Source organism: Mus caroli, unplaced genomic scaffold, assembly GCF_978045245.1.
Source record: "Mus caroli unplaced genomic scaffold, Mus_caroli_1 scaffold_2, whole genome shotgun sequence".
Classification (NCBI taxonomy): Eukaryota; Metazoa; Chordata; class Mammalia; order Rodentia; family Muridae; genus Mus; species Mus caroli.
Window position 1 is genome coordinate 7,352,889 of NW_028227257.1, and position 8,360 is coordinate 7,361,248.

An 8,360-nucleotide genomic window follows, 5' to 3' on the forward strand; every position below is an offset into this window, starting at 1 on the left:
AGTAATAATAATTAGGCTACAGTATTTCCATGAGTTAATATGGACTAATAGAAAGTGCAAGAAAGTGAGTAGCCAAACATATCTTTCAACTGGTGGGCAAATAGTATAAGTATCCATTATTAACAACCAAAGTAGGGCAGAAAGAAATTGAGCCAGGGAACCTCACTTCTAGCTGGGATGCAAGATTCACGCCACTCCCTGTCTGAAAGAACCCAAAGGGAAAATGTAATCTCACGGCCATGAAGCATCAGAGAGCAAGGAAGTGCCTGAGTCCCGTTGCCTTCTATGAGAGGGCTTTCTCCTGGTGTCTACTGAACCTGTGGAAGGTCCACCTCTCAAAGGCTCTGACATCTCAACATAGCACCATCTAGAGGACCCAGCCTTTGATGCTCAGACATTGAGGGACCATTCAGGGGAACAGAGGAAGAAGCACAGAGATTTTCAGAGGAATCCCTGAGGGTTCAGTTGGATACTGATGGGTACCCGGGATGCTAAAATTACCCAAGGCCTGAGAAAGAAACACCCAAATAAATGATAGGTTGCAGTGTCCAGACAGGGCAGGGGTATTGTTTGTTTTCATCTTGGTATTCAGAGGACACAGCAGAGCCCACATAAGGGTTCTAAGTAGTGGGATGGCTATCCTAAAGTTTCCTGCTGCTCTAGGCTTCTCTAGTGAATCCCAAAAGACATTTTTAGTGTAACTAGCTGCATTCTAGAAAAAAAAAATAACTTGAGACTATCAGGAGAAATGAAAGAATATGGAACAGTCAATGATGTGAAATTCAGAATATTTACATTTAATTAAAAAATCACAAGAGAGACAAAGAAGTCAGATATCGCAACCAGGACTAAAACTGAATCAATCAAATGACACCCAGAGCTGAGCTGGAAGACATTAGAATTAGCTGAAAATGACATATTAAGATAGTTACTGTAACTATAATGTGCTCTTTTGAAAAGTTGAATAGTGGATATATATATATATATATATATATATATATGACTCAAATATAACTTCAAGAAGTATAATTTGCTGTTATATAGAATTAGTGAACTTGAACACATAAAAATTACATATAGTGTCTTAGGGTGTCTATTGCTGCTATAAACACCATGACCAAAAATCTTAGGGAGGAAAGGGTTTATTTGGATTCCACTTCCGCATCAGTGTTTATCATTAAAGGAAGTCAGGACAGGAAATCAAACATGTCAGGACCTTGGAGGCAGGAGCTGATGCAGATACCATGGAGGAATGCTGCTTACTGCCTTGTGCCTCATGGCTCAACTTGCTTTCTTATAGAACCCAGGACAACCAGCCCAGGGATGATGGCATCACCCACAATGGGCAGGACCATCCCCCAGCAAAAGCTATGCCTTATGGGCTTGCCTGCAGTCTGATATTATGTAGTCATTTTCTTAATGGAGGTTCCCTCTTCTCAGATGACCTTAGCTTGTACCAAGTTGACACAGAACCATCCAGCACGCGAGGTGTAACATAAAGAGAAAACAGGAGGCAGAGATTGAATGGATCATTGGCAAACTGTGGGCACCTTCATTGGCAAACAGTGGGCACCTTTGTGTGGCTGGATGCACATGGAATCAGTCTCCAACGGTAGTAAGAGTGGACAGGAAAGTATTGACATGCACAGTGGCTTCACACTGGTAAGAGCTCTGAATGCACCAATCCAAGAATTTCTGTACCCCTTCTACCGCAGAACCATGAGGAAAACTACAGTCGATGTCAGTCAAAGTGCCAAGAACTGGTGTTTAACAAAACCTTGAAAGCATTCAGAGGAAAACAAACAGATACAGGACCACACACAAAGATGACAGCGATTTCTTGTTGAGTGAGACAAGGGCGGAAGCTATATTAAAGTTCTGAAGAGAGAATCTGTCAATCTAAGAATTCTAGATCTAGAAAAAAATACCTTTCAAACATAGTAAGGAAAATAACAGGCATTTTCAGACACACCAAGCTTGAGAGGATTTGTTTCCAGTGGATTCTAAGAAATGAAAAAGGACTAGGGCCTGGGAGGTGGCCCAGGAGCAAGAGCATTGACTGCTCTAGAGAGGGCCAGGGTTCAGTTGTCAGCAACCAATGACCTCATCTGGTCTTCCTGAGCAATAGGCAATCACACAGGAACACAGCCATACATGTAGAGAAATCACTTCATGCATAAAATAAAGTATGTAGAAAATGTAAAAGGCAGAGTTCAGAAGATGGCTCAGTGGGAAAAAGACTTGTGGTATAAACATAAGGACCTGAGTTTTGGATTCCCAGCACATAGGTAGAAGTCAGGTGGATCTGGGGATATAGAGAGCCAGTCTCATTGGCTAGCAAAAGTAGCCAACTAGTGAGCTCCAGATTCAGGAAGAAATGCATGATGCATATATATATATGCTATATATGTGCAATATATATATCTTGGCTCCTAATGTTCGTTTCTGACCTCCACACAAGCACATGTACACACCCATAGATGTAAGAGGAGTTTCTTAATGTAGAAGATAGAAATATAGATGTATACAAGACAAATGCTCATCCCAGGAAAGAAAATGCTATGAATGAAAACTTACTAAAATTTGATTTGAAAAGAGAATTGGCTATTTAAACAACAACAGTAGCGGTGTAAGGCAGGTTTTAGTGTTTATTCATAACTAGGTGTAAAGTGACATGAAGGTGGTAAGGAGACATGGAGCTGTATGCTGCTGAAGTTGTTATGCTGTCTACAACATCGAACATGGTCCCTACCATGTAGACTGTGATAAAGTTGTAACTAAAATAGCAGCACAAGGAGTGTGGCGAATAAACAACAAAGGGTATAAGAAATACGATATATTTATTTACCTAAAGAGAAGACAGAAAAAGATGAAAGAAACAAAGAATAGATGGGACCATTGGACACCAAAGAACAATATGATGACATTGAATCTAATGATATCATTAATCACATTAAATGTAAGTGGTTTAAAGATTTCAGTTGGAAGACAAAGACTACATGATTGTTTAAAAAAAGCAATATCTAGACTAGGGAGATGGCTCTGTCAGTACAGTTCTTGCTTTATAATATGAAGACATGAGTTCTAACTCCTCTTTAATAAAAGAAAATACAGACATGTAACAATGATAGCAAATGAATTTGATTCAAAGCATTTATTTATTTAATTAAAAAATTTCCAACTCCTTTCTTTTCAGAAAATAGATACATAACAATGATATTAAATGAGATTGAATCAAATTATTTATTTATTTAAATAAAATAACTTTCCATGTGATATATTCCCACTCATGAACACATGTGAGGTTTGTTTGTTTTTTTAAAGCCATAGCTGATGCAGGTTTGTAATCTCAAAGCTGGAGAGATGGAAACAGGATGGCGAGAGATGCTGTGTCTAGAAACCAAGGTTGACAGCATCCTGAGGAAGAGCAGAGGTTATCCTGTATCCTCCACGTGGACATGGGCACACTTGCACACACATTCCCTTCAAGTGCTTCTGCACATAAGTAAACATGCACTGTGCACCTTCCCTCAAGAAGTCACAAACTATTATTCATAGAAAGACATATCCTAAATAAAAGCATGAAAAAGTCAGGTGGAGGAGAAGGTACAGTTTCACTAATTGACATTCTTTATTTTCAAATTAACCTTCTCAATAAGACCAATTTAGAACACTAGACTCGTCATTGGTGTGTTTGCGTCACCCACAGTTAAACACTGAGTGGCAGAGGATTGAGTGTCCTGGTGCTTACCCACGTCAGTATCTGGGGACAAATAGTAGGCAGTGGTGGCCTATTTTACATTTCCTGCAGAGATGACTGAAGAAACACTTTAGGACAGATGGATTTGATTTAAAGACCATCCCCTGCCAGTAGGCAGCCCCAGGTAAGTCCTGTAACACTTTGGGAGCTTGCTTTTTTAAAAAAACAGAAATGATAAAGATTACAGAAAGGATTGATTTTTAACATGAAACACTGTAACTTTAATTTTTTCAAAGTCTACTTTTAATGATGGTTCTTAAACACTTTAACCTCCCTGTTAGCCCACCACCCACCAGAAGTAGTGGAAAAGAAAGGATCCGAGGGAAGTGGACCTGCTTAGAAAGATTCTTTGGAGCATTGCATTGTCCCATCTGCATTGTCAGGAAATCTGCCGTTCAGTTCACAGGGCAGCAGTAGCAGCTCCATCCACTCAAAAACACTTCATGGATATACCAGCAGTCAGTCTAGTTCAGTAGAGTCACGACCTAGCAGAGACAGGCAGGCCTCAGCCTTCGCACAAGTCAGCAGGAGGGACCCAGAGGGACGCCAGGAGAAGTTCTCAGCTGTGCCTCTCTCAGGGAAGCGAAGATCAGCAAAGATGAGAAACCAACAAGCATTGCACAGCTAGCTCTACCAGCAAGCCCCATGCTCCTCTCACAGTCTGTGGAGTCCTGTTTATACTCCCTGCAAACACCATGTGTCCTCCATGGGTCTTGCCTCAGCATGCGTGTCTGTCTCAGCTGACACCACTCTGCCCATCAGCCTGAGTCTGATGAAGCGGCAAGAAACTGCAGCACACCACCAGACTTTTTTTTTGGTGCATTTCTCTCTATGGATTCCTGACAAGTGGAGCTCAACTATGCAATGTAAGGTGGACATGTGTGTTGTTAGCAAAGAATCCTTCATCACACGTCCTTTCACGTGCTCGCTTGGCAGAACATCCTTTTCACCTGCGTCTGCTCCAGCCAAACGTTCCTTCACGAGTTTGCCACAGCAAGACAGAGAGACAGAGAGAAGAGAGAGACAGAGAGAAGAGAGAGACAGAGATGGAGAGACAGAGAGAGAAGACAGAGAGAGATGAAGAGAGAGAGAGACAGAGATGGAGAGAGAGACAGAGATGGAGAGACAGAGACAGAGAGAGAGAGAGAGAGAGAGAGAGAGAGTGAGAGAGAGAGCGCGAGCAAACATATATATTAATTCAGTGGTCACAGTGAATTTGCAGGGCATGGCCACAAACAATGAGTCTCCATTACTTTATCAGTGTCAGTCCAAAGAAAGCTGGAGGAACCACATTTATGTCAAGAAGCAGATCTCAGCTAATGATCTTCCTAGGGAGAGAGTAATCTCATAGATCATAGACCATATGACAATCCTGAATGCTTACATAGGAACAATTTATACATTGATCAAAAATGTCTAATATACCAAATATGTTTCCAGAATGAGTAGATAAAAATCAGTAAAGTCATGAATGTTGGAGTAACACTGCCACCAACCTGACCTAACTAAAATTTATAAAGTCTTCCATTGAGTGAAGACCATTAACCGAGTAGACTATTTTCTGGACCACAAAACAAGTCTTAATACATTTGAAAAGATTTATATCATTCCAGTGTGAAGCTAATTTAGAAATCAGTAAATGAAAGTATTTTGGACATCTTCCAAACCTAAATCCACACTTTTCAACAACCCAAGGGTCAAGAAAGATATTAAGTGCAGAACAGAAAGTGCTCTGAGCTGGAAGAAGGTGAAAACACACCAGAAATTCACAACATGCCAGTAAGCAACATTTGAGATGACGTTTTCATGCTAAGTGGGTTTATTAGAAGACAATAAAGGTCGTCGAGTTTAAAAGAAACAATAACTTAACCAGTTTCTACCCACAAGGAACTGAAAAAGAAATTAAACCCCAAAACAAGTAGAAAAAGGAAACAATAGAGATTAGCATAGAAATCAACAAGCCAGCTTTGAGACGGAACCGGCCGTAAAGACAGACACGAGCGACCACATCAAGCATGCCATGCGATACTTCAAAGGCTGATATAGGAGTGAAAGGAAAATAAAGAAGGGAGACCTGGAGAGATGGCTCAGTGGTTAAGAACATGCACCGCTCTTCCAGAGGACCCGAGTTTGATTCCCAGGACCACATATCAGGTCAAGCTCCTGTAACTCCAGATCCATAAGGATCAGACTCTGCCAGCTCCTCTGGGCAGCGGCATTCAGGTGCATCTCTCTTTCACACACATAGACACACGTACACACACACATACACATGGACACACAGACAATACACATAGACACAGACGCACACATAGAGACTCACACACATAGACATATACAGACATACATACTCACACACACTAGACACATACATACAGAGATGCACAGATATACAGACACATACATACACACACAGGCACACACAGACACACACTTAAGAATAATAAGAACAAATCTTTATAGGAGAAGAATAAGGTGTATCATGAAAATGTCAAGCAAATAGCAATTTAGATGAAACCAGATTTCACTCAAAAGGAAATGTAAGAACTGGATTGTTCTGTATCTGCCAACAGGATTGACTCTCTAGATAGAAATCTTCCCTAAAAGGAAGCTGCAGGCCCAGGAGACTTCACTGAACGAGGTCATGAAGGCTCAGCAGGGAAAGGCACTTGCCTGGGTCGTTAACTGAAACTGTAGAACCTGTACTGGGAGAGAGGAGAATGGATGGCTGTGAGCCATTCCTCTTACCGCCGCAGACATGATCAGTGAGCATGTGGACCTCCTCACAATAAAACAGTCATGGAAAGAAGCAAGTAATGACACTGCAGTGAAGCTGCAAGGGAGTCCCAGCGCTCTGTAGTGAGACTTTGGAGAACTCTGGAATTTGGGTTTCTTAAAAAAAAAAAAACACAAATATTATCCAGTTTCTTTGGGTCTGTGGATTATAGCATGGTTGTCCTTATGGCTAACATCACTTATAAGTGAGTACATACCATGTGTGTCTCTGGGTTATCTCACACAGGATGATATTCTCAAGTTCCATCCATTTGCCTGGAAACTTCATGGTGCCTTTGTTTTTAATAGCTAAATAGTATCCCATTGTGTAGATGTCCCACACTGTGTCCATTCTTCAGTGGAGAGGTTGTTTGCTTCTGGCTATTATGAGTGTGCTGGCTATTTTTGTGTCAACTTGACACAGCTGGAGTTATCACAGAGAAAGGAGCTTCAGTTGAGGAAATGCCTCCATGAGATCCAACTGTAAGGCATTTTCTCAATTAATGATCAAGGGGGAAAGGCCCCTTGTGGGTGGGACCATCCCTGGGCTGGTAGTCTTGGTTCTATAAGAGAGTAGGCTGAGTAAGCCAGGGGAAGCAAGCCAGTAAAGAACATCCCTCCATGGCCCCTGCACCAGCTCCTGCTTTCTGACCTGCTTGAGTTCCAGTCCTGACTTCCTTTGCTGATGAACAGCAGTATGGAAGTGTAAGCCAAATAAACCCTTTCCTCCCCAACTTGCTTCTTGGTCATGATGTTTGTACAGGAATAGAAACCCTGACTAAGACAAATTGGTACCAGGAGTGGGGTATTCCTGTGACAACCTGACCATGTTTTGGGGAGGACTGTGGAAGGACTTTGGAACTTTGGGCTTGAAGATCCATTCGTTGTTAAGAGCTCTGTCAGATGTTGTGTAGGAGCTTGGAAGATAATGCTAAGAACAGTGCAGAAGATGGAGGCCTGGTTTGTGAAATTTCAGAGGGAAAATTAAAGACTCTCTTCAGGGCCATTGCTGTTTTTATTGTGAAGATTTTGTAGTTCTGGTTAGCTGGGGCTGAAGAATCAGCTGTGATTAACAAGATACCAGAACTACTAAAGCAAAAACTTTGCATTACTGGCACTATTGATGCTGGTTAGCTGGAGCTAAGAAATTAGCGGTGATTAAGAAGAGACCAGCATCGTTGAGGTGACATCTTCTGGGAAGTGTTTTCTGAAAGCACAAAGAGGCTGTGTTCCAGAGATAGGCAAGGTTGTACTCCTTCTGCAGTGGGACTTGGTAATGTGTAAGGGTCACTCAGGTGGTACTGGTTTTGAAGACATGAAGGGGTCACGCAGAGTAGCTGAGGCTCGGCACTGTGAGAGGCCATGGAAGGCCATTGGTGAAGGTGCAGCCCCAGTTGTAACTGAAGGCCCAGGACTGAAGGGGTCACGCAGTGTTTTGGAGATGCCAGTACCACGAGATGATCACCAAGAGCAGCAGCAGCAGTGGAGTACAGGCATCTGGAGCCCAGAGGACGACGTGTGTGCTACAAAGGGCATGTCTGGAGAAGTGACCCAAGCCCTTGGAGGAGCCCAGAAGATTGTGAGTTGGATCCCAGAAGTTGGACGGTTGGAGATTGATTTTTCCTTTGATTGTGACTGTGCCCTGATATTTTCCCTCTTGAAGGAAGAAACTGTTTTAGTGGAGCCCACAGTTAAGAGACTTTTAATTGTAAAAAGACTTTGGATTTTAAAAGAGATGGATATTTTAAAGAGATTGAAATTTTAGGAATATGTAAAGACTGTGGGACTTTTAAAGTTATTTAGATCTTGGGGATGAATAAGAATG